This window comes from Carassius auratus, unplaced genomic scaffold (genome assembly GCF_003368295.1).
Source record: "Carassius auratus strain Wakin unplaced genomic scaffold, ASM336829v1 scaf_tig00005678, whole genome shotgun sequence".
Lineage (NCBI taxonomy): Eukaryota > Metazoa > Chordata > Actinopteri > Cypriniformes > Cyprinidae > Carassius > Carassius auratus.
Window position 1 is genome coordinate 1 of NW_020523688.1, and position 26,817 is coordinate 26,817.

Sequence of the window (26,817 nt, forward strand, 5' to 3'; positions counted from 1 at the left end):
AGTAAAATAACTTAAAAAATTAATTCAGTAATATTCTGGGTCACTGTTAAAAGTTATCAATTGGAAAAAGGAGCAAAACCTTTTAAGGAAAGCATTTTATGAGTTAGTGCTTTTTATGAGAAAAGAGTGAAAATGCACATTGACTTTTGGAGTGATTTGCCTTTAAATTGTACAAAATTTTATAATAGTTTTAACTTGAAAAAAAAAATACAGCAATAGTCAGGATCACTATTAGTTGAAAGGTATACACACACAAAACAACACACACATACGCATTACATATTGTATCAATGTTGATATATAATATATATATATATATATATATATATATATATAAATGTATATTTATAAAATGTATATATATAATATATAATATATATATATTATTATATATATATATATATATATATAATATATATTATATTATATATATTATATTATTACACACACACACATATATATATATATATTTAAAATATATATTTATAAAATGTATATATAAAATATATATATATATAATATATTATATATATATATATATATAATAATATATATATATATATATATATATATATATATATAAAATATATATAATATATATATATATATACACACACACACATATATATATTATTATATATATATATATATATATATATATATATATATATATATATATATATATATATATATTATACACACATTGAATAAATTATGTTATTAATGTAAAATAAAAATGTTAATGTACAAAAATAATGTATTCAGAAACATTAATTCAATGTTCAAGTCATTTAAAAAAATGCATTATTTATATCATGACATGAAATAGCAATACATAAATATTCTGATGTCCCTTTAAGTTCTTTTATGGGTTAAATGACGTTTTATGCAGATTTTATTTCATTTTTTTTTTTTGGGAGGGGGTGGGGCACCCGTGAACTATTGAAAATATCAGAAAAAGTATAAAGGAAAACGCCGTTACGACAGCTTCTTTACATCTATTTTGACCGCTCCCTGCACCCGTACCGTCAGTGCACGATTAGACGCACAAACAAAAAAAAAAGTGCGGCTGGCTTGACCGTGTACTTTCAAACCGCGGCTGGCTTGACCGCAGTGCCATTTTGCAACGAGCCTTCAGCGGCGTACTGAGTGAGCGAGCGCCTGACTGAGTCATAACATAACATAAAACATAAGTTGGTGTTTTTTTCTTCTTCGGGAGTGTCAGGGGCGTTGCCTGTTACGTCGTTTGGGTTATTGGGCTACCTTGTTGAACGCATATCATTATATTTCTCTTTTTTTTTTCCAAATATAATTAATTAGTCCAACGAACCGTTCGGTATGCATAATGCGTACCGCGTACCGAACCGAAAGCGTCGTACCGAACGGTTCAATACGAATACGCGTATCGTTACACCCCTAATATATATATATATATATATATATATAATTATATATATATATATATATATATATATATATATATTATACATATACATACACAGTACAGACCAAAAGTTTGGAAAGATTACTATTTTTTTAATGTTTTTGAAAGAAGTTTCTTCTGCTCATCAAGGCTGCATTTGTTTGATCAAAAATACAGAAAAAACTGTAATATTGTGAAATATTATTACATCTTAAAATAATAGTTTTCTATTTGAATATACGTTTAAAAAAATCATTTATTCCTGTGATGCAAAGCTGAATTTTTCAGCATCATTACTCCAGCCTTCAGTGTCACATGTAACATCAGTCTATCACATGATCATTTAGAAATCATTCTAATATTCTGATTTATTATGAGTGTTGGAAACAGTTCTGCTGTCTAATATATTTGATCAATAAAAGGTTAAAAAGAACTGCATTTATTCAAAATAAAAAAAACATTTCTAATAATATATATTCTAATAATATATTTTCTTTACTATCACAATTACAATTTAACACATCCTTGCTGAATAAAAGTATTGATTTTATTAAAAAAAAGAAAAAACAATTACTGACCCCAAATTACTGACCAGTAGTGTATATTGTTATTACAAAATATTTATATTTTAAAAACATAAGCTTCTTTTTTTTTTTTTTTTTTACTTTTTATTCATCAAAGCATCCTAAAAAAGTATCACATGTTCTGAAAAAATATTAAGTAGCAGAACTGTTTCCAACTTTGATAATGAATCATCATATTAGAATGATTTCTAAAGGATAATGTGATAATGATCCTAAAAATTCAGCTTTGCATCACAGAAATAAATGATAATTTAAAGTATAATAAATTGAAAAACAATTATTTTAAATTGCAAAAATATATCACAATATAAATTTTTTTCTGTATTTTTAATCAAATAAATGCAGGCTTGATGAGCAGAAGAAACTTCTTTCAAAAACATTCAAAATAGTAATGTTTCCAAACTTTTGGTCTGTACTATATATATATATATATATATATATATATATATATATATATATATATATATATATATATATATATATATATATATATATATATATAAACAAGGCTCTTATCCTCATCAAATTTCTTTTGATTTGATAAAAAAAAGACAGTAAAACAGTAGTAAAACAGCTATTTTGTAAAATATTTTTACAATGTAGAATAACTGTTTCCTATTTGAATACATTTAAAATACAAATACACTTTTGTTCCTCTGGTGTAAAGCAGAACAGCCATTACTCCAGTCTTCTACTCCAGTGTTGATAATTCATACATGATCATTTAGGAATCCCTAAAATAACAAGCTGTCTGTCTGGATCTCTGGATCTTAAAGCTGTGAGTAAATTATGAATCACCTAAATGACTGAACATTCATGATGGGGGAAAACTCACCCCATGATGTTGAAGTCGTCATCAGGAGGTACGTAGTCCTCATCATCACTGGTTAGACCCAGTTCATTCCCATAACACTGATGGACAAAGTGCCACAGCTCTTTAGGACACAATGGCTAGGTAAAAACGAGACACGCACTGGGTGAACATGGCCACCAAACATTTGCTTTCAACAGATCATAGGATATAATTCCATTTCTTGTCTAACCTTGTCCAGAAGAGCATTTTGCCAGAGTCTGAACATCATCATGTATGTCCGATCTCTTGCCCCGAATGAGGTAAAAAAGTGCTGGAGGAGAATATGTAAATGTTTAGTGTTGGTACACTACTGGTGATGTGTAGAAGTCAGAGGCCTGTGTTCACCTTTTCACTGTCTGTGCACAGCTGGATGGCATTGGGGATGAGTCTAGCCGTCTTCTCTTTCGTCATGGAACAAACATCTTTCAACTTCACAGTCAGCTACACACAGAAGACAACAAACTCTATCATTCTATTGGCAGAGCTAAAAAGACATATCAAAAGCATGCAGAAATGTGATCTTTGTTGTCCCTCACACAGCTTTGCTAATCAAGCTGTGAGAGACTGATGCCCTCCGAGACGAGGGCAATTCATCAACTCACCAGCGTTTCCCAGCGGAATATGTTGCTATAGAAACAGATCCAGTTTTCGGAGAGGTAGAGGCGACCCTGCAGGAGGATATCTCTCTGCAGGGCACAGGAGTAGTCTGTCAGGATGAGGCCACAGGTCAGAGGTTAAGACATGCCAGCCTGTTTCATACATAAAACTTTTCCCTTGTTTCCAATCACACACCAAAAATATAACAGGCTACCACTAGTTAGAAAAAAATAGTGGATCCTAGTCTTATATGAATGTTGTAAAAAATGTAATTCCTTTTAAATATCAAATAAGACTCACCCACAATGAGGCGCTCTGAGTCGGGCAGCTGCTTAAAGAGCTTCCTGAAGTCTTTCATTTCGCTGTTTGTATGTGGGGCTCAAAACCTGAGAGACAAGAGGAAAGAGAGAATGAGACCAGCTATATACAACACACATAAACACACAGCCACAAACATCCAAAAAGAAAAAACAGGCAATACATTCAGGGTACAAGTCCTCATTTGATAGAGACAAACTGTAAAAGGTCATTCTACAATACAGGTGACATTTAATCATAATGAATAACATTTTTAAAAAAATCCATAATTATATACAGTAAATTACATTAAAAACATAAAAGTTAAAAGTTAATGAAAATTAAATTAGATGTTACATATAGATTTGTATTTTATTTGTATAAAATATATACTATTTATTTATTTTAAAAATAAATAAAATATTACACCCCCCAAAAATATGAATAAATATATTTATGCTGGACTTCATCATCTACACCTAGATACTGATCAGTACATCAGACCCTCTGCAGTTCTGTCCTGACAGTTTGTGAGATGTTCATGATCGAACATAACCAAAGACAAAAAAAAGGACGCTTCTCTTCTCTTCTGCTGTCTGATTAGTTCTCGAAATCGAAGTCCCAGTTCGTCCAATCACATGGGGGCACTCTGGGCTGTTGGACTGCCTCCCAATCATAGAGCCAATCAGTCTCCGCCTCAAAACTGAGGACTTCCATTACACTTGTCCAGCTGTGGAGATTTTGCCACTTATTATTGTCTCAGCTCCTGACAGTGGTGAAAAGCTTCGCAGCTTATGTGCTGACCTCCAGTCCAGCTTCACCAGGCCACGCTCTGAAATGACCCGGAGTGACCTCAGCAACATATTAGCATTACTTATTCTGTTGTTTAAATGAGTCTCACCACCTCAACACCAGTCAAACAATCTTCCTCAGACAGCAGCAGAACTCGACACATTGAGAGACACGCATCACACTTGACAATGAAAATGGAGTATGTTTTCCTCAGGAAAATGAGTCAAATTTTTAACAAGACACAGAGAAGAGTTAGTGGTAAGGTAGCAATGTTCAATCCTTGGAATTGATCACCTGACGCTCTCAAAATGGAAATGTTACTTGCAGAAGAACATCTATTTAAACAAATCCAAAAACTGGAAAGTGCTTGAGGATCCCAAAAAAACAACCACCTGTTACGAAAAAAAAAAAAACTCTTCTCTTGAGAAAATAGAAAATTCTTTGTATAGACAAAATTATACACATTAATATCCTTGCAAGCCAAGATGCATTCATCAGTCGCTTTTGATAAAATTTCTTCCCAGAGGATGTGAATTTTCTCTCAGTTTCACAGAATAACTGACTTAAGCTGAAGCAACCCTTAACAATGGCAGAAAAGAGTTCTCACTGAGAATTTCTACAAAACAATTCTGCCAAGAGGAGTGGGAGGGGGCTGAGGGAACGTTCGTGTGTGAGAAACAGGGAGGGGGAGGAGCTAAGAAAGCCAGCTGGCCAATAGAATGCCAGAGATTGGAGCAGTGTCAGATGTAGAAAGCTCATTGCTTCAGGCTGTCCATTTTTCTCACTCATGATCAAAGAGATGTGAGATTTATATGCTTCTCCTAGGACTATTGAGAGAGAATCACAGAAGCCTCCATTGTGCACAAGTCATTTTATGGTGTTAGAGTAGAGACAATGCCTCAGTCTTCCTTCTCTCCCTCATACTCGCACTCACACGGGGTGAACAAACTCTAGTTAACTTCCTGCGCTGGAGGAAGGGGGACGTTTAGAGGGGATGCCAAATGGGTCAATCATCTCTTTTTCTGGCCTCTCCTTCAGTCCAGTCTCAAGTTAAGCATCTAGAACCTCTAAGAAAGTCCCTTATTGAACTATTTTGGTACTATGTCGGATTGTCACTTGATGCCCAATATCAAGTCTGGGTCAATATCAGTAAATATGAGCAAAGTAATGGAAATTAACCAAGTGTGGTCATTGAAGATGAGTCCGGTTATTCCCAAGGTCTTCCTTCTGCTGGCTTAACATGGGTTTTTTCTACTGCCACAGTTTTTCTTTGTGGTTTTTAGGACTAATGCATTTTCTGTAAAGCTGCTTTGATGCATTATACAAATAAAAATGACTTGACCCTCCTTGCAACCACACGTGATTATTTACCGTCCTGTGGTGAAAATGCATTTGAAATGGACATCTGAAAAGTTTTTACAGCAGACATCTTACAGCTTGTGGTTGTCTGCCCACCCAGGAAAAACAAAAATGAGCACAAAAAAAAAAGTTCACACTTGGAGAGAAGCCCAGCATCTTTGTTTCCTGCTGATCTTTATAAACAGGCACAGTTATCTTCACACAGATGCTGGTGTCCACGCATCCTGTTTTCTTCAGTTTACAGAGACATGCAGAAGCATCATGCCCATTCAGACTGGTCTTGTAACCAAAGGGCCAAATTTGATCCATCATCCATGCACTTGTCAAAATGCGGTCAGTTCAACCGAATCAAGTGCAGATCATGGGGTTCGAGATGGCCCAGAGGTTATGACCGACCACAACACATTGACAAAACATCATAAAGGCACTTATAAAATTATGTCAGGTCAAACATCCATCCCTACAGAAGAAAGAGGTAATCATTTCCAACAAGAGATGTCCGTGAAAGCAGTTTAACTCAGACAACACTGTGAGCCGACAAGCTCCCAGATTCACATGATTCTCATCATCCTACAACATATAAAGCCTTGTGGACGAGCAACAGAATAGTATTCAAATAAAGAAAAACAGCATCCATGACCCATACACCTACATATCATACACATCACAACATTCATCAAAAATCACTGATATAAGCAAAACATAAAGAAGAATAAAAAACAGACTTACGTTATACCAGCTTTGACTCTTCTGTGAGTTTGAAGAATCAGATTTTGATGTTGAAAGAAACGAGAGAGGAACATACAAACATTAGAGTGAGTTTTTAAGGGAATATACAACCATTTATATTAGACTATGTACTTAGTCTATCTATCTATCAAAAATGATTGATCAGCACAGGTATACAAGCAATTGATTTGAGTATACCATAAAACAAGGGATTATGGGACAGCTCTGTCGTGTATGGGATTGATTTCATCAGTGCATGTATCACATTTCTCATACACAAAGCTACCACAAGAGGACAGTCTTTACACTAATCCAAAGCTTTTCTTTCAAATGGTGCAAAACGTATAAAGGACTTCTCTACAAAACCACATCTATTTCAAATGTGTCTTAGCAGGGATTATGATACAGTTTTATGTTACATATACACAAATATAAAGACCTAAGAGAAATCTCTGCAAAACTCTCTTTCTCTGACTCCAAACAACAGCAGCATGGAGACAGAAGAGCTTTGGGTCTCTACAGTTCTCTACTGCGGACTCTTCTCACAGGACGGGCCAGGACTCAAAGGCACAGATATTGATTTCTTACTTTAATCAGGTTTAGTCTGTCATACTGGAGAGAAAGTTCATCAAGAGTAAGAGGTCAGGTGTGAGATGTTTTACTAATACAGTATATATGTTTTTCTGCCTCTGTGACATGAGTAATGCATCTCTATATGGGATCGGAAACTGAAAACTGCTTTGGTGTGATGCTGCATCAGTACAGATTGTTGTCAAGATTACTTTTTTTTTTCACAGTTTATCAGACACAATTCATAACATTCAACTTGGCATTACTACAGTAGCTAGTTTCGCACAGGGTTTGCTTAGCATGTCCTAGGGTAACTTAGCACAGACAGGTGAAGCAGAGCATAATGGGATGGCTCACAGGCAGAAGAGCAGAAAAGAGTGATGCTTACTTTAGACAGTCTCTTGTGTGACTAGCATGCATGAGAGGAAGAACAGATATCAGAAAACAAACAAAAATAAAACAATGAATAAGTGCAGAAAAAAAAAAAAAAAAAAACACTGTTGGGTTGCGAAGCTTCTCTACATAGCAAAGAGATGTTCTGTGATTAACTCCTGTACATGAGGAGCTGCTGATGAATATGAAATGATTATGCAACGATTGTGACTTCACAGGAAGGAAATGTCCCTAATTTTTTTGACAGGTATTTCTTTTGTGAAACATTTTTTTGTAAAATATTTTGTTCTTCTTGAAAAGGAGAACTCAACCTTTTGAGTTCAAAAATATATTAGGGATGCATGATATTGGAAATCTGATGTGCCGATAATTTTAAACTCATTTTGGTGGACAGCTGATGCCGATAAATTTTTTTTTGTTTGGAAACAACACCAAGTCTCTCCTGTGCAGAGATTATGAATAAATTTTTTTGTGTTAATTTTGAGGAAAAACTGACTTGTTAGAACTAAATAAACAGTATTAAATTTCCTTTTATAATGAGAGTATGTATGTAATGCTTTGAAAATAGCTTGAAAAAAGCACTGCATTATATATATATATATATATATATTAGTGCTGTCAATCGATTAAAAAAAATTAACTAATTAATCGCACAATTTTTAAAAATTAATCGCGATTAATCGCGATTAATCGCAATTAAAAGACTGAAACTTTTTGGATATGTAAATGTAAAATGTAAATAATTAATGTAAACTCAAGACATTTAAATTTAAATTCAAAATATTTAAATTCAAAATATGATTGTTTATTGGAATTTTTGTTTAACTTGTAACACAGATTTTCTCATGTAAACAACATACCTGCAATAAACCATCAATATCCTCCAAATTAACTGTTGGCTTGAAAGCCATATTTATTACAGAAATAAAAACACAGGCATGTAAGTACCATTTGAATTTCAAAACAATCAATGCCAATGAAAAACAAAAATGATTTCCATGTTGAATTCTAAGTGGACTGCAAAAAAATTCCAAAGTATAGTCATTGCCAGTGCTTTAAGTGGGCCAGTACGCACCAGTACTCAGTACCGCCACTTCCAAATATAGCTCTTGAGCGTACCGCCACCTCTCCGTGCGCCCAGAACGTGCTTGTAGCGTACCGGTACGCTCATTTGGACATCTGTTTTAATAGAGGTTTTAATCTTTTACCTACACTGCCGATTTTCAGAGCGCCCTTCACAATGCAAGCTTCCTAATTCATCCCACCCAGGGCAGAAACTACATTACACATTCACCCTTAAGTTATACAAGTGAATAGCGCATGTGTCGCTTTTCCCACTGTTAAGTGTCAACAACTCAACGTGGCCGGAGAAGGTGTGTGAAACTCGTTGTGAGTTATACTAAAGCAAAATCTTGAGTATTTATTGTCTGATAAACATTAAAAACTGTCTGCGGAGGTTGAGTCGTCCTGCAGCCCCCGCTGGCTGCTCATTGGCTGCAGCATCTTTTTTCTAAGTTCTAAAAAAATACCGTAGACGGCAAGGCACAAATTTAGATATTCATTTATCTAATTAATCTATAGCCTATGCACAAAGACAATATGATCTTTTTGTCCCCTTTTTGTTTTAAAGCTTGATGAAGAGAGTTCAAGTTCAGCAAGTTGCTGCAGCTGAGGAGGACAGTGATGCACGCGTACAGGAGTGATTGACAGTTCGCGGCACTGTGTACAAAAAATACTCCGCTACACAATTATTTCGTTTAAGCTTATTAACGTTAGCGTTACAGAAAGGTCTGATTTACGCACTGTTACAGTCATTGTTTTTTTTTTTTTTTTTTTAAACAATGACATTTGAGTTCATGATTTTAATGTTGCTGTTTCTTGTGGCAGACTAAATGAAGAGTAATGTTTCTTGTGGCAGACTGAAGAGTAATCCGGCAGAGTTTTATACTGAAACTTTCCGTCTAAATGTCCTTCCTTGGTCTTATCCATATTTCTTTGCACGTTGAACACACATAGGCCACAACTGGAAATAAAAAAAACTACAACCGCGTTAATTGCGTTATTTTATTTTAACGCGTTAAATATTTCAAATTAATCGAATGCGTTAACGCGCTAATTTTGACAGCACTAATATATATATATATATATATATATATATATTAGGGCTGTCAAAAATAGCGCATTAACGACGTTAATTAGTCGTTTGTCGTCAAATTTTTTAACGCATTTCACGCATGCGCAGTGTGACAAATTATTCAGGTCAGGAAAGTCTCGTCGATCTCTGAATTTTCAAGTTAGTATAAAACAGCGGCGAGCGCCGCAACGAAAACAACGAGGAAGCTTAAGGTTTTACCCCAGTTACTCTCAAAAACTGTACATTCATGCCAAGCTCGATAAACAGAGATGACTTTGGTAGTTGATACGCTGGAGCTTCTTCCTGTTATAGCGTCCTGTGTTTCACACTGCGCATGCGCAGAACGCCTACATGCAATGCAGCGAAAATTACAGCTGTTTGGAAAAGCATATGCATTTTTACTTGGTTTTACTGGCACTTGAAGCCTTCAGAACGTGAAAGTATCGATCCTAAAGTATTGTGGCAGAGCAAATGAACACCTCCCAAAAACAAGAGTGCTGCTTATGTGATGGTGGCGCATGTTTGTGTTTCTGAGTTCATTCTTTCGAGTTTCTCTATGCATAATTTCATAGATATGTGGCTATATTTAAACACTGGTTCACCTAAAACTCTTACACTATCTGTAGTTAAATGGCATGGTTTGATATAGTGCTCAGGTAAATTTGATCTAAGTAAATGTTAAACTTTTGAAATTCAGAAAAAAAGAAGCACATATTGATGAATCAATACATGAAAATTATCTATCTGTGTCCTGTTATTTATCTTTTGGTATGCATTTCAGAAAAAAAATGGTTAGGATTCAGGTGTAATTGCAAATAGTGATTAATCCTGATTAATCCACTGAAAATTCTGATTAATTTGATTACAAATTTTAATCATTTGACAGCCCTAATATATATATATATATATATTATAAACATATATGTGGCACATGTATGTGCCTTATCCACAGTGAATATGCTGCTAAAATATGACACCTACATTTTTTTCTAGGTTGGCAGCTCACTGGGTTTTGAAGTCAGTTTACTCGAAAGCTAAACTCGCAACATTGTTATCATATAAGAAGACATGGAAAATCATCTTTATGAATATAAATCATCTGCAATTTTATAATGCTACTCAGAATTGAGTTTAAAAACTGATACAGAATTTAATCCCACAGTAGCAATTAAAGTGCAAGGCATGCAGTATATGAAAACGGAGAGAGTGGAAGTACAGGAAGTACAATCACACGTTTACCTTGGAGTTTTTCCCTCCGGGGCGGGTGGTGTGAAGCGACTGGCTGTAGGTGCGCTGGACGGCTTGTTCTGGGGTGGATGGGGATTTATCAGAGGAATGATCGGAGCTCTTTTCCACCATGTTCTCTCCCTCTGGACTCTGGGGTGTTGGGGAGCGCGAGCGTTTACGCAGGACGGGTGAGCAGGCCGGCGAGCTGCGGTTCGAGTTACTGGCAGTGCTACAGAAACAAGAACAATATCCAGTAAAAAACTGATTCTGTATTTCCAAAGGAATACAAATGTTTGTTGGATGATGGCCGGACACTTTAAGCTCACAGGTTCCAGACACACTGATTTGCAGTGCTCATGTGTCAAAGGAAGTTTTCTTTAAACCAGCAAAACGCTTAATAAACTAAATGTCTTTATGAAAATGTGAAAATGCAAATGTTTCTGAAAAGTTAGGTTTAAAGTTAATCCAAAGCCACTTGCTCACTTTAAAAACAACAGAAGTCAACCACTAAAACAAACATTTTCCCATGAGGCCACACCTCTGCCCTGTCAGCTTCTAGGAATGCATTCAGACTGACATCTCACAACTCTGACCAAAAACACAGCACGCAGTTCTGCTAGGAACGTACACATCACTGATAATATCACATTATCTGTTGAAGAAATTACGAATGCACATTCATAAGGTGTTTTTTAGATCAGAAAAACAATATTGGTCAAAATACACAGAACTAAACATCTGATAATCTTTCTGAAGCACAAAACTGAGAAGAAAGGAAGAACTGAGTCTTCAAGAACAGAGTCATACTGCGCATGTTCATTTTGTTATTGCATCTTTTATTTCCTTAAAGGGGTTTTCGGAGAAACATTTCATGCAAAATTGATACTTAAAATAAAGCATAACTGAGAACTCCATTAATTCTTAGGCTAATGAAGAGCAACCTCCAGACAATAAAGTTATATTCTGGGAAAAACCATCACTCACTAGCTGACCTCAAACACACAGAATCTCAGAATTTGCTTACAAAGGTCAAGATGATGTGGAAATGAAAAGCTTTTTTCAGTCAAATGGGGAAGCACTCCATCTGTGCAGCAATCCTCCATCTTCCTGCTGTCAGCCCTTCATCTGTCCATCAGAAAGGGGTAGGGTTGCCACCCGTCCCTTAAAATACATAATGGTCCCGTATTTGAGAATAAAATAGCGCGTCCCGTTTTGAATCAATATGGGACGGGGTTTGTCCCATATTTTCGGAGTTGTCTTCAATGCAGCATCTCATGCAGATCATCCCACCGGCATTCTGTGAAGACTCGTCCTATTCTGCACCTGATTGGGTAATATTCGCTGCTATCGTTGGATTGATTGGTTTGTTTCAGGTTCACGGCCAATCAGAGTCAGAGGGGGGCGGGTCCCTTGGCAGAGAGTCGATTTGAAAGAATGGCGGAGGCTCTTCAGATACCCTCCACATCCACCCACCCCCCCGCATCAAGCGCTGGAAAGATAGCGGATGCAAAAGTATCGACGAGTGCGGGAGGAATCAAATGCTTGGCTGGAAAGTGTCCGCGGAAATGAGTATCAAGATCAACAATTTGTCGGCGAGTGTTCTCTGTTCCGCACGGTGGCTTGTCAGATGTGCGACAGCATGCCTCGGGAGAACAATATTCATACACTTCACAGTAAGGTTTATTTATTCAACATTAGTTTATTAACTAACATGAACTAACAATGAGTAAATACATTTGTTACAGTATTTATTAATCTTTGTTAATGGTAGTTAATAGAAATAAAGCTGTTCATTGTTTGTTCATGTTAGTTCAGTGCATTAACTAGTATTAACAAGATTTTAATAAAGTATTATTAAATGTGGAAATTAACATGAACAAAGATGAACAATTGCTGTATAAGTGCAGATCATTATTAGTTAATGTTAATTTATGTAGTTAACTAATGAACCTTATTTTAAAGTATTACCGATTTGTTTATTACGGTTAAGGTGTACAGTGAGACACATAAGCATTATTTTAATAAGCGATCAGATAGATATACTTAATAATAAAAATATAGGCCTAAGTGAAGCAAATAAACAACGTAACTAATTTAAATGATTGCATTCTTCAATAGGCTACTGTAGAATTAACAACAGACTATATAAAATAGAGTAACTTACCAATAATAATAATTTAAAAAAAATTATTTTACATGAATTTAGAAATGTTTATAGATCGGTTATTTATTATGTGGTTTCACTATGTGGATGGTGTTACTGTCTGCAAACAGTGACAAAAATTTTATCAAAAATCTGTGTTCACGCCACCTTATACAGTTACTAAAGTTCATTAGCAATTCCTATTTTTATGAAAACATGTTTTAAGTTGTGATTTACCACCACTGGCACTTCATCGGACCTGTGGTCATCGTGGCCCCGAGGGGTGTCCACCCCCCAGGCGTCCCTTATTTCTCTGTATTGAAGGTGGCAACCCTTGAAAGGGCACCAAGCTTATTACCAAGCTTATTATTAATCTTAATTACTAATTCTGTACCTGAGCTAAGAGCTGCCCGTCTGGAAAAACAAACAGTGTGACAAAAGACAGATAAAGAGAGAGAGAGAGAGAGCGAGTAGATAAACACCTCACAACCTCTCTGGGTTCATGATATCCACCTAATGCACTTGTGATTTTGCCCATGCAGCAACACTCAAGCACTCTAGGAGCCATTACCTCCCAGAACACAAGTCCACGTTTAGAAGGTTCTAACAGTGAATAAATCACTGCAGATGAAACCTTCACAGAAACAGTGGGATTAAATGACCGTTGAATAGATCTACATCTGTCATGCTGTCAGGAATCTGTTAGATCAGCTGCTTAAATGTTTTCTTTTACATCATTGCATTCAATTTACAAAGTGAGGATGGGAAGCACAGCTCTGGAAAATGAACTGCTATGTTGCAGTTTTAAATTCCATAATAAAAATCTAAATAAGTAGTCTAAATACTAAAATAAATCACTTCAGGGTGCCATAAATGAAAAAGAGCATCCAAACCTTATAATGTACAGTCTTAAAACTGTGATATTTAGATAAAAGCAAAACATGTCAAATGTAAAAACATGCTAAACAAGCATGCACAATTAAATATTAAATATCTACTGATAACTTACTGATAAATTCAAAAATACTACACACCAGAATTACTATAGTTACCTAAAACTAAAACCATAAAAAAATATTTCCTAAAAGAAAAGAAAAAATAACTATAATACAAAAAAAAAAAAAAAAAAAAAACATATTTCATCTAGATGAAAAGGCCACTTCTCATTTCCATTTAGTTGAACTAAACTAAAATAATTAAAATAAAAATGAATACACACAGCATAATGAAAACACACCACATAATTAATAGGAATATCATAATTTTATAATCCCCTTTACATTGAACTTTCTTGGTACTCATCTTCATCTCTTTTTTGTAATTGTATTATTATGTATTAAGTATTATTATATTCCTCTCACAAATCTGAGCTATGTGTGTACCTTTTTTGGGGGGGGACGGTTCCTTGTTATGCTATAATTACAGTTCAATAAATCATAATAAAAAAATATGTAAATAAAAACTCAAAATATTCCAAATATTAATAAAAAATATATAATAGTATCTCGATGATACTAAAATAAAGCGTGTGAATAAAAAAAAAAAAGCTAGTAATTCATTCAAAACATGTCTTTTACAAAAGCCTCGTCCATCATGTCCAGCATCTGATGTTAGTGAGAGCTCTTTTAACGCCTATAAAAGTGAGAAAAGGTCTTTGGCAAACACTCTATAGAAAAAAGCTGTTGTGGGCAGCTGTATGGCTCTCTTTACCTCCCACCTGTCACAACGACAGGCCACAGAGGCGTATTCACACGTGTATGTACAGTATGTGTGAAGGGTGCAGTTTTCACCCTTCTGCTTAAATGTTGAGACCAAAAAAAAAAATCAACACACAAGGTCTAAGACAATTTCTCAAACCACCAGTCAGAGGATCCGGCTCTCTCACGGTAGCAGCCAAAAGGAAGTGATAAACATCTTTCTCACACTCGTTGAAGGGGAGAAAACACTCCTATGTGATGCAAAAAAGCTTGTTACATGCAGCAAATGCGATGCAATGCCCTGATTAAATGGCGCATGTCAGCTACTCTTTTAAAAGCATGCAGCTCACGGATGCTTTTGCCACTTTGCAATATTTAATAGTGTAATTGATAAAAATAGCTGCTTGGAATTGGATGAAAAATGGCTTTATTTGCTATTCAATTTTTTTAAATTATTCTATTATATATTGCAAGGTGGCAAAAGCATCTGTGAGAACTAAAATACAGGAAACTGTTGCTCATGGACATGTCAAGTGCAACTACCCATCATGCAAATGCAAAAACAACGACTTTTCATGATTTTCATGCAAAAATCACACACAGACAAACCTGGTGGCCATGGGGAGCTACGCGAAAGCATTGGGCTCGGCTTCATTCATTCAGTGCGGCTGCGGTGTGAGGATGGAGTGATGTGACGAGAGAGGAGGAAAAGAGGAGGCGGAGCTTATCACCTCTGAATCCAGCATCCCTGTTTTTTCGAGCAAGCGTTCTAATTTTTTCACTCTTCTGCATGGCTGTCTCCTCTAAGGTCCCATTAGTCGTTTGCTATTATTAAGTCAGGGTCAGCGGGGGCAGGAGGACGGTGAGCTGGTGTGAAAAACGGCTGCTGTGTGGCGCATTGTGGTGGTTGGGGTTGATTTAATATTCATGAGTTTCTTGAATGAAGCCACTTGCGTCAGCAGCCTGAACGTCAACAAGCCAGTCTCTGGCTCTCTACCCCTCCCCCTGTCCAATCACACCACTCCGTCTCTCACTCTTACTCGCTCGCTCTCTGTCTGCTCCTGATGCATATGCCAGCAGATTCTGCACGAACATATATTCTGGACTGTATAACTTGTATTGTTACCAGTATTACTATTGCATATTGCATGGTGCCTCAAATCCTTGTTGTTGAACAATGTGCTCTTATTTTTCTTAACAATGAGACTCTTGAAGTATTTTTTGGTGGTTGATAAAAGAGGTAGAAATATTGATTCCTGTGATGACAAAGCTGAATTTTTTAGCAGTCATACACTACTCACATGATCCTTCAAGAAATGATTATAATATGCTGATTTGGTGTTCAGTTATTACCAAATACAACCAGTGCTCAGTTACTTAATTGAAACAGTTTTTGAAAAACTTATTATTAAAACTTATTATTTTTGGGAAAACTATCATATTTTTTTTTTAGGATTCTTTGATGAATAGAAACAGCATTTATTTAAAAATTATATTTCTGAAAAATCACGTGACACTGAAGACTGGAGTAATGATGCTGAAAAATCAGCTTTGCACCACTTTCACACTAATTCACGATATGCATATTTTAACTGTATTTTTGATCAGAGAAATGCTGTCTTGGTGAGACTTTAAAAAACATTTAAAAAAATCTGAATTAGACCAGAGGCAAGATCAGGTTATGATTGATTATAGATGAGATCAGCAAGGTCTAAGGTGATAATATTGCATCAGATCATGATTCAATTAGATCACTTTAAATCAGATCAGTGTCAGATGAGATCAGAATTAAATCAGATGAGAATTAGATACAAGTTTGAGTAAAATCAGTGCAAAAACAAATCAGGTGTAAACAACTACATGAAATTAGAGTCTAATATCACAGATCTTAAATATGAGTCAAATCAGACTGTAATCGTAATTCATGAATAATCAGATGGTCCGCAATCACAAGATAGCAGAAACAGAAAGAAATTAAAAATATCAAAGATCAAATCAAACCAAACCAAACCATTAATGTGAATTGTGAATCAAATCAAACTAGTCTGATCTACACTGAATCAGAGATAGACAGCACATCTCTTCTTAAAATAGACCTGTAATCTGCTCAGTCAGGGCAGTGTAATACATGGCAATGCTTGTCAGCTGAGCTACTGCAACAAATCACCACAGAGAATAAAACACAAACATAACTGGAACAAACAGCCCATCTTTACTGTAAAAAATAATAATAATAAAAGCACAAAAAATCCCCGGTTGCCAGTTGGTGGAAAACACAGTGTATTGCATCAATGGAAGCTTTCAATCAAACTTTGTAAGGGGTTGCAGATTCTATCCAGATAAAAAAAATAATAATAAAAAGAAAAGAAAAAAAAGAACGAAATGCTTAATTGCCATCTAAAAAATCCATCTAAAAAGCTCTGGGACTAGAGGAGTATTAAAATATGGATACATCAACTCATCAACTTCTCTCCTTCAATTGTCAATTACGCTCATTCTTTCCTGTAGCTTGTCATCAATCCGGCAACCCTCCGTGAAAATACACTTTTTACAAGATTCAACAAATATTAGACACCATACAGTTTGATCTGTCAACATATAATGTAGCACACCACCATCAGATATATTTTTCATTCCATAATACACACACACACACACACACACACACACACACAGTATTTTTAACAGTATGCAGTCTATACTGTGCAGTATAGCCGAAACTCAAAAGCATTCTTCAGCTGTGACAGACTACACTAGAGAGGGAGCTGGTCATATGACCACATCTGGTTTAGGATGTAAATTATCTTTATACTGTATTCTACTAAACAGAAACTATAAATCTGGATTATCAAACAGGATTATTCTTACTGTATCTTTTAATCATATAAAAATAAACAAAATAGCAAGAAGAGTAGTAAATCTCGATGAGTTTTCATGAGGGACTCATAATTGTATATCAACACGCCTCTTGGATTTGACTGCAGTAAACACCCACAGATGGGCACAGAGTGAGCCCCGATCCAAGGACACACTCTGCAGTGCTCAAGGGTCCCACCGGAGGACACAGCAGCACACAGATGCTGAGACTGTCCACACTGTTACCGCAGAGCGGCTTATGAGCAGAAATCTGTACAGGGTAAAATTAAAATAAACCATCTACAAAAAGTACACAGTTATTCCATGTTTTTTATAACACATATTATGGTAATATCTTGTCTCTTTTGTCGTACTATGGTAATTGTTTTTGCATATACAGTATTGTTCAAAATAATAGCAGTACAATGTGACTAACCAGAATAATCAAGGTTTTTCGTATATTTTTTTATTGCTACGTGGCAAACAAGTTACCAGTAGGTTCAGTAGATTCTCAGAAAACAAATGAGACCCAGCATTCATGATATGCACGCTCTTAAGGCTGTGCAATTGGGCAATTAGTTGAAAGGGGTGTGTTCAAAAAAATAGCAGTGTGGCATTCAATCACTGAGGTCATCAATTTTGTGAAGAAACAGGTGTGAATCAGGTGGCCCCTATTTAAGGATGAAGCCAACACTTGTTGAACATGCATTTGAAAGCTGAGGAAAATGGGTCGTTCAAGACATTGTTCAGAAGAACAGCGTACTTTGATTAAAAAGTTGATTAGAGAGGGGAAAACCTATAAAGAGGTGCAAAAAATGATAGGCTGTTCAGCTAAAATGATCTCCAATGCCTTAAAATGGAGAGCAAAACCAGAGAGACGTGGAAGAAAACGGAAGACAACCATCAAAATGGATAGAAGAATAACCAGAATGGCAAAGGCTCAGCCAATGATCACCTCCAGGATGATCAAAGACAGTCTGGAGTTACCTGTAAGTACTGTGACAGTTAGAAGACGTCTGTGTGAAGCTAATCTATTTTCAAGAATCCCCCGCAAAGTCCCTCTGTTAAAAAAAAGGCATGTGCAGAAGAGGTTACAATTTGCCAAAGAACACATCAACTGGCCTAAAGAGAAATGGAGGAACATTTTGTGGACTGATGAGAGTAAAATTGTTCTTTTTGGGTCCAAGGGCCACAGGCAGTTTGTGAGACGACCCCCAAACTCTGAATTCAAGCCACAGTACACAGTGAAGACAGTGAAGCATGGAGGTGCAAGCATCATGATATGGGCATGTTTCTCCTACTATGGTGTTGGGCCTATTTATCGCATACCAGGGATCATGGATCAGTTTGCATATGTTAAAATACTTGAAGAGGTCATGTTGCCCTATGCTGAAGAGGACATGCCCTTGAAATGGTTGTTTCAACAAGACAATGACCCAAAACACACTAGTAAACGGGCAAAGTCTTGGTTCCAAACCAACAAAATTAATGTTATGGAGTGGCCAGCCCAATCTCCAGACCTTAATCCAATTGAGAACTTGTGGGGTGATATCAAAAATGCTGTTTCTGAAGCAAAACCAAGAAATGTGAATGAATTGTGGAATGTTGTTAAAGAATCATGGAGTGGAATAACAGCTGAGAGATGCCACAAGTTGGTTGACTCCATGCCACACAGATGTCATGCAGTTTTAAAAAACTGTGGTCATACAACTAAATATTAGTTTAGTGATTCACAGGATTGCTAAATCCCAGAAAAAAAAAAATGTTTGTACAAAATAGTTTTGAGTTTGTACAGTCAAAGGTAGACACTGCTATTTTTTTGAACACACCCCTTTCAACTAATTGCCCAATTGCACAGCCTTAAGAGCGTGCATATCATGAATGCTGGGTCTTGTTTGTTTTCTGACAATCTACTGAACCTACTGGTAACTTGTTTGCCACGTAGCAATAAAAAATATACTAAAAACCTTGATTATTCTGGCTAGTCACATTGTACTGCTATTATTTTGAACAATACTGTATTTAACGAAAGAGCAAGCATAGCTATTGTAACTTACACGTGTGTGGCTGTTGGCTTTTGCTACCAGTTATTTTAGCGGTACAAAACAGCTTGTTATCCTGCTTTATATTGCAAACTATATTTCTTATCATATTGTTTTAATGCATTGTCAAAATAAATTGTCATAAACACACTGGTTTTTAGCACAACTAGTTTAACTGCTTACTGCACTTGTTATTCTTTACGTTATTTATTTAAGCCCGAAACACACTGCACGATTTTAGCAGTCCTATAAGATCATTGCATATCACACTGTCCGACATCGATCAAATAAACTTGGCTGCGATTTATGTGCAGACTGTATGATGTTGATACCTATTGACCCGTACAGTCATGCTGTATTTCTGACAATCTCAGAAAATTACCTTAGGTTTACTTTAGTCGCAAGACCGTGACAACGGCTGCCTTTGAACCTCTCTCACTGTACGACAAAGGAGCACCGATTAGGAAGCACGATCACAGAAATCACCACAATTGTTTCACAATGCCAAAATTTTTCGCCTGGGTCAGCCGAAAATCATGCAGTGTGTTTCAGGCTTTACAGTGGCAAATGAATCAGAAGTTTCAAACATTCACAGGTGTACTATTTGATAGCAATCTTTCCTTAGAAAGCCACGTTTCTAGCATTTGTAAAACTGCATTTTTCAATCTCAAAAATATATCTAAATTACTGCCTATGCTCTCTACAAAAACAAAACAAAATTTTTTTTCTTATGTGATAATTTCTTATGAGACACAAGCTCAGATAAGACTCAAGATCTCAACACAAGTTATTTTTAAACAAGTTTATCAACTTCTGATCTGATATGGAATAAATCTGCACCATAACATCATTGTCAAACATTTCCATTTAGCATGTTTGTGACTTTAAACACACAGTACTGCATTACAAATGACAAAAATGTGTCCAAAACAGTTCAATGATAAAAAAACAGTTCAAATTAAAACTCTTTAATCATGCGACTGCTTCATAATGAAAACATTAAATAAATACATTTTATGGATGACCGTTTTGTGAATAAGAGGAGGTAATTCTTTCTTTGCCATGACAATCTGGCACTTCTAAATCAGCTACTGGAAGTATGTTTTGTTCTTAGTTTAAGTACTGAATGTTCCAATGTGGAGTTTTGCACACTTGTGTGTGTGTGTGTGTGTGTGTGAGAGGGAGAGAGAGAGAGAGACAGGGTCACACAGTGGAGCCAGCTGTCTTAACCGTCAGTTGCTTGTGTCCTGCAAACACATACGAGCTTCATCACTGTGTCTGTCACATGACTCTGTTCCCCTTTCAGGATTTAACTGATGGTAAAACTAAGAAAATTATTAACTGTCTTTACATTTATTTTATATTAAATTAAATTAAATTAAGTTAAATTAAATTAGCAGACGCTTTTATCCAAAGCGACTTACATTGCATTCAGGCTAACAATTTTCTACTATCGTGTGTTCCCTGTTATTCAAACCCCCAATCTTGCGCTTGCTAATGCAATGCTCTACCAGTTGAGCTACAGGAACACATTTTATTTGAAAGAAGAAGCTCATGATTATGGAAAAGGAAATTATATTTCCGACGATCTTTGGCCTATAACAATGCATTGGGTCAGTTGGCAAATCTGTGACTGCATTTGTCGGAAGGAGGGACTTTGTAGAAAGCAACACGTTTGCGAGAGCTGGAGCATAGAGATCCTACAATAATGTACAGTATTTGAAAAATAATGTGTTTTTTGAACATTAAAGCATGTCAACATATTTTGTTACACCAAATAAAGCATCATATGACTCCTTTAACATTAAAGTCAATCATCTCAGCCTCAGCCTCAGCTGTGAGACTGCCAATCGCTCGGAGCTATGGAGAATGAATTCGGTTATCAGACCAAGTCAATGCTGTACTTGGTTGATGTAAACAAGTGGACACTAATACGTCATTGCAGATTTCTGACAGCAACAGATTCAGACCGCATACAGCACAATGCAGGTGTTTAGAATGAGCATGGCGAGCCAAAATCTCTTTCCTGCAACACTAAAAAACGACGTACACACAAACAAGCACTGCACAGAGAGGAGAAGCCCTTGACAGACCAATTGGCATCTGCCCGTCTATCTTACCAGGCAAGCTTGAAGCCTTTCATTAGTGAATTACAGGCTGTCCAGATCCCACTGTGTCATCTTTCCATTTTACGGGCCGCCTTTCCCAAGGCATCCCGAGCAGGATGTTAATCCGGGTGGGTTTGGGTGATCCCAAGCACAGGCGATCAGCCCGACTCAGAATGCTTCATTCTGTATGAAAGTGCGGTGCCAGCCATGCTTCCACATACTGTGTGTGAAACACTCGTGTGCACCTCTCTGTAATGCAGCTCAGCCTCTCTCTCTCTCTCTCTCTCTTCCTGCAGATGAGGGCATGAGCAGATCTCTTCTAAATCCGGCGCTCACTGAGCATGCTCAGATCATTCAGGCCACTCCCCCTTGCTTCCTTCCTGACTCAAAAAGATTCCTGTCCAGTCGCACTGCTGCTCTGTGTGAGGGACTATGAGGCAGTTGACAGCTGGTCCTCTAATCCCTTAATACAGATGGACGGTAAACCTGCGAAAAGAGTGTGTGTTGATGTGTGTGTGTGTGTGTGTGTGTGTGTGAGGATGACAGAAATGTATTGTTTGTTCTCTTGTTCTATTCCAGTTTGAGCTGCTATATGCCACACACACACACACATACACTGCTGATATTATGGCAAATATCTAGTCACATGTTCAGGCCAGCAGCGCTTCCCTGATCCCATCGACACAGAGGTCACCAAAACATTCACAAGCTGTCTGAACACGTAAACCTCTGTTAAATTTTGATGTGCATTTAGGCCATATTTGCAAGTAATTAGCAATGGAAGTTTTCACTGCACAAGGATGTGGCTTTCAGATTTGACTGAGTATAAAAGACAAGACACTGCTGAGTCACTGTCTCCAAATACTCTTAAATACAGTGACAATGATTTTGCAAAGTATGACATGTTCCTGAATAAACATCCTTTTTTTGTCCTAGAACAGCATTTAAACCAACCAAAAAAATTTTGGGACATGAATAGTATTCAAAATGATAATTTCTGTATTATTTTAGTGGTTAGGAAAGTTGTTTCTGTACAAACAAAATGTGTTGCTTCAAGTCTTACTTGACACAATCGCAGTCAAATATGAACAAAAATACAAAAGGAGTACTAGGGATGTAATGCTCCTCGCAGCTTCCAATGCAATAGATTTCAGGATACTGATTACCCAATACGATTTTCTCAACATTTCTTACAAATTATAAATGAAAGATTTATGGCAAATTATAACTGGAAAGGTGTCCTATTATTTTTGTTTGGACAAAATTTCTTTGTGAAATTAAAATGTATCTAATGACAAAACTAATTAGACATTTTTAAACAAACCCCAAATCAAATAAATAACACACATTAAAGAAATCTCTTCATATAAACAAACTAAGGCTTTGCCTGTGCTCTTTCCCTTTAAAAGGGAACCACTGTATTTTAATCACAATCCAAACAATGTTTTTAATAACTGAATTGTATAATTTCAAAACTGGGTTTTGTTATTTGTTTAACTATACTACATAAAACATCTGCATGTGGCGCTTATAGAACAGCGGCAATATAATGTTTTCTTGATTACCGCTGTAAACAAAGCAGCGCTGCACTTTAATATGTAAATTTACTTTAATATGTATTATAAAGAAAATACCATCTAAAACTCTCATGTACATTCACATAAATTCCATACCCAACTGTATCGCAATTTGTTTAAAATTTCAACTGACTTAATTTGTCACATAATTGTATTGATTTTGAACCGGCTAAGGGTGCATTGTTGCATCCCTAGGCGTGTTTAAACTGACAGGCAGTATCAGCATAATCAGAAGTGAATTTCAATGAGAGTTAGTGATTTTAGGCAAGACTAGGGAGATTGTTGGCATTGTAACAAAATGCATGCAGATACACAGTGATACACCACAGAAGCTACCATTGGAAGTGCAGAGAGTAAAGCGTTCGATTGTCACCCAGTAACAAACAATAGGACTCTGACTTAATCACTGTCATTGTGAACACACCTACACTGAAAGTAAGGTGTAGAAACAATTTTCATTCAGAAATTGCTAGTACATTTCACAAACTGCAAAGAACTTGCAAGTAACACATTTGATTAAATGTGAAATTCTTAAGCAGAAAGACACACAAGAAAAACAAAAAGAAACAGGACACCTCTTACTACTACTTCCAAATACTGTGATACTTTTCAAATGACCAGCACACATGCCCATTTACAGAGATTGCTAAACACATCCATCAAATCTAAAAAATAGCCATATAATTCTCATTTTCCAATTATCCAGAAAATGATTCCCTATAACAGTATTAGCCAATCGGAGTGCATGTCACTGTGGTGCTGAATGGACAGCTCCATCACAGGCCCTGAATGTGAACACATTGCATGCTGTCTAAAACACAATTTTATCTGGAAATAAAATGCACGATTTAGGTTTGTGAAGACAAAATAAAAAATGGCCAATGTTTCGCTCCACCTTGGGATTTAATCACATAATGTGGCACAACCTATATCATTTTATACATCTATATTCTGATTCTTATACAACCTGGACATGATATTACTTGTCCCAAAAGCGGTGATGTCCAAATAAGGAATCTGTTCAAATATAGAAAAATTGTTTCATTGGCAGTGCTTCTAGAATTTCCCAGCATTCAGTGGAGGTCAGTGCTGATGTGAAATATCAGCATTGCACATGTAATCGGCTGTGTCATCGGTTGCACATGCTCCTTTGCCCTTGCTGGGTCTCTGGGGGTCTGAGTGGGGAAGCGCAGAGCAGACGAGGATCTCTGGCTCCAATGGCCTGCGGAACCAGGCATGGGTTTATTTCTGCGGGTCCAGTCCTGCTATGTTTAGCATCACAGCCTAACAGCCTCCAAAAGCTGGTACATAGCCCCGCCCCCACAGCATCACCATCCACTGCCACATGGAGGCTGTCAGGAGCCAGCCAATGAGAAGAGAGTGTGAGGAGTCAGGTGATGAGGTGACTGTCAAGCTTGGTTAGTGAGTGTACTGGAGACATGAAGTGAGGCAGCTAATCCCTGCATGAACGCACACACAGACACACACACACACACACACACAGAGAGAGAGAGAGAAACAAACCCAAGCACTGCACACAACCCTGACTAGCAAAAACAACACAGATTATTATACCACTGAAAAGATTTCAGAGGGTTAGAAGATATTACTTATTTCCAATATGAGGGCAAACTTATTAAAATGAACACTTATTTTATAAATATTTTTACTGAAAATGTACACAATTTTTTTTACATTTTTATTATTATTTTGAATTGACAAGGCTGTGGATAGAGTTTTATGCTGAATTATAAATATTGGCCTAAAAATTAGCCTGGAATACCAGTTTGTGACTCATAAACGTATAATTAAAAAAAATAATAATTTTGGACTGATTGTTGAGAAGAAATAAGAGGAAAAGATAACTATGGCAAACTAACTGAAAATACACTATTACTTTCAGTTATAACTAATTTATTCAAAAATGCATTAAAATATTGAATGTGTACAATTATGAATATATATGCATAAAGCTCCACAGACTCACAGTACTACATTCTTATTCCGAAATTGTATCTATAAATATGATCAGATTAACAGATGTGTACAACGATGTTTATTAAAGAATTGTTGAATTGTGCTCAAAATCTATGAAATAGATGACTTGTGATGCAAACACTGAGGTCTCTGGTGTTTCACTGAGATTTATACAGAAAGCACTGGTGAATCCCACATAGGAAGGAGAACTCAATCAGTTGCTCATGACCTACTTTCACTGGCTCTATGCGGCCCACTCTTCCTCACAAAGAACCCAAAGGACTCTGAGGGTTAACTCATTGTCCACAGACAGACAGACAGACAGATGTCCAGACAGGACTCAGCTTGCATATGGCTGAGGAAAGAGTCCATTTAACGGAAAGCACATGAGCTTACTATGAGAGCTGGGCCTCTGTTTACAGCTCAGTGGAAAAGAAAGAGTGAGACAAGAGCAAGAGAGCAGAATTTGATTGGGGTGTTAGATAACATCAGTCTGCAGTTCTCGGATGAATCATCAGCTCTGGTAACAGGACACTGCTGCTGCAGGTTTCTGTCTAATCTTAGATGAAAGATGGACTGCACATCCTTCACAGGGATCTGGCTAATTAAATAAGAACACAAGAACACATGAGGCAAACAGAACATGTTGAGCACATTGACACATTATTACAGGAACAAAGTCAAGCAATAATGTGCTTTCACATCCTACAACAATTTTGACAGAAACTATGTTGGTGGCACTGAGAAAACAGTCTAAACACTGAATAAAACCAGAATCACATGATCTACTATAAGCTTTGATCTACAGTGTGTATAGTGCACCCATCAACCAATGACCACAGGTTAACAATTCAACATATGAACTATGAACATGTTCATCTAACATGACAACCAAAATTTGTCCAAATACTGTGTTTGCTTCAAACAATTTAACAAAGTGTTAAAACATTTCGGACCAACAAACCTAAATCCTCATAAAATGTTTTTTTCTGTAAAAGTGTGCTTGTGCAATCACCTTTTAAAATAATGCCAGCTGGCTTATTACCTAGAGCCACATTTACACTACAGATGTGGAACAGAAGCGGTTCTGAAGTGGCATTTAGGTGCATTTACACATACAACACTTTTTAATGTTGCTCAGAGGTGGCATAAATGCATTTACACAGCAATTACAACTGTATAACTTGATACTAGGAGCTGAGGTCGGTTTGAGCAGGCATAATTTTGCCTGGCTTTGATGCGGCATAGCACCATTACAATGAATTTTGAGCAGGCACAGAGCAGCTTTAACTCGGCTGCGTAAAGATGCCAATTGCCACACTGGCACAAAAGTGTTTCTGTATTGGCATTCAGGTGTTTCTACACAGATTGTTTAATGCTGCTTAGAAGTGGCATACATGCATTTACATGTATATTTTGATACTAGAGTCTGAGGTGTGACAGAACAGGCATAATTCAG

At 36.4% G+C, this 26,817-nt stretch overlaps 1 pseudogene; it reads right to left on the bottom strand.

Moving 5' to 3' along the window:
* Positions 1-2,696: 2,696 nt before the first annotated feature.
* LOC113071012 (GRAM domain-containing protein 1B-like) overlaps positions 2,697-26,817 on the bottom strand; it is a 34,921-nt pseudogene continuing 10,800 nt past the window's right edge.